The sequence below is a fragment of the Elephantulus edwardii genome, unplaced genomic scaffold (assembly GCF_000299155.1).
Source record: "Elephantulus edwardii isolate Elephantulus edwardi_28Jun2011 unplaced genomic scaffold, EleEdw1.0 scaffold00122, whole genome shotgun sequence".
NCBI lineage: Eukaryota > Metazoa > Chordata > Mammalia > Macroscelidea > Macroscelididae > Elephantulus > Elephantulus edwardii.
In genome coordinates, this window is record NW_006399872.1 from 3,037,142 (window position 1) to 3,039,122 (window position 1,981).

The following is a 1,981-nucleotide window of genomic DNA, read 5'->3' on the forward strand; positions in this document are numbered from 1 at the left end:
GGAAGAATAAATATTTTTGAGTTGTGGTGTGGAAGAAGTATTTTGGATATTCCATGGGCTATCAAAAGAATAAACAAATATGTCTTGGAGGAGATGCAGCCAGAATTCACCTTAGAGGTAAGGATGACAGAACTTCATCTCACATACTTGGGAAAACTCTCAATAAAATAGACTGACACAGTGGTTTTAGCAATGGGCCTGAGTATATCATGAATAGTGAGGATGGCATTGGAAAGGGCAGAGGTCAGGTATCCTTGTCATAGTCTCACTATGAGTCACGTTTAACTTGACAGCACCTAATAACAATGTCAAAGAAAATAAAATCTGTTTTGGAAAAGAACAAACGAATTATTCTTAGAAGAAAGGATCCCGGAGCTTGGCCTCACATAGTTTGGAAACGTTACCAGGAGAAGTTAGTACCTAGTTATGGACATCATGCTTGGAAAAGTGGAGGGTCAATGTGGAGGAAGAAGACCTGCAAGGAGATGAAGTTACTGTGCAAGGACACAGTAACTGCAATAATGTTAAGCATAGCAGAGTATATGAGGGTGGTGCAAAATAGGGTGAGTGTTGATTCTGGTAACATATGGGTGATAAGAGTCAGAATAAACTTTAAGGCCTATAACAGCAACATATTTCATGATGCAGCACAAAAGTGTAGAATTTCATTCTTTAGAACATTATTTCATGTTTAAAGTATGATTGTTCTTATCGCTTCTTGGCCTTTTGGCTAAGATCAAGTGTAAAGTATAATTGTTCTTGAATCAATCTAAACATTAACACAAGACAAGATGTTTATGACTGAACACATTAGAACCTTGTGAAGAATATATTTTACTATTTTCCCAGCTAAAATCCAACCAACGACACTTGCTGTTAAAAATAGTTCATTGGCTCAGCAAATAAGGATCACTTTCATATTTCATATTCATATAAGAATATTTTGTGACAGGCATCCTCTCTGTTCAGAGGAGAGAGAAATTCCTCACCCTGGTGAAGAGGAGAACACACTTTAGGATGGCAACAGCAGCCATGGTTGCACTGGGAAATTAACATGAAATGGAACTTTGTGGGAGGAAAAGCCAATATTGGTAGGAGTGAAAACTTTATTGAACAATTGGGAGGGAAGCCAATATTTTCAGAATAAAAGCTTGGGCCCACTTAGAGTTTGAGGTTCAAGGTTGAGGTATTTGTGTGTATATTTTTAGAACTTTCTTTACTATATTCTGTTATTAGTCTATATTATAAACTTTTTTCTTCTCCACCCCCCAAATAAAAAGAGACTCTTTTGTGACAGAAAAATAAAAAAGAAAGAAATGTTGGAGAGGATGTGGATCTACTGGAACTTTCATATGCTGCTGGTAAGATTATAAAATGGTACAACCATCCTGGAAGGAGTTTTATATTTCCTAAAAAAACAGAACATAAGAATTACACATGACCCAGCTATCCCACTGCTTGGAATACAAACCAAGGAAAATAGAATTGAGATACAAATGGAAATTTGTACACTGATGTTTATAGCAGAGTTATTAACAATATTTAAAAAAGTGGAAACAGCCCAAATATCCATCAACAAATGAAAGGATTGAGTAATTGTGGTATATTCAAATGATGGAGGTACTTCAGCACTCAGAAGAAATGATCTTGAAAAAATAGTACATACATGGGAGAGTAGGAAAAGCATTATATTGAGTGAACTGATTCTGTTTCAAAAGGAAAAATACAACATAATACCATTGTTGTAGGGTTACAGGGATTACCTGTGGAATGTGTAAAAAGTTCAGGGGGTAAAAGGGAGGGAGGAGGCTAAAGTTGAGAAAGGGGTAAAATCTTAAGGTTGCAGAGTGTAACAGAGGCAGAAAAGTAAAGGAATTGGGAGAGATCCAGTGGGGACTTGAAAATGCTGAGTAATGATAGGCATGAATCAATGGTTACTGATGTTGTACATTGTATGCGAATGATTGTGTGAAACTCAACA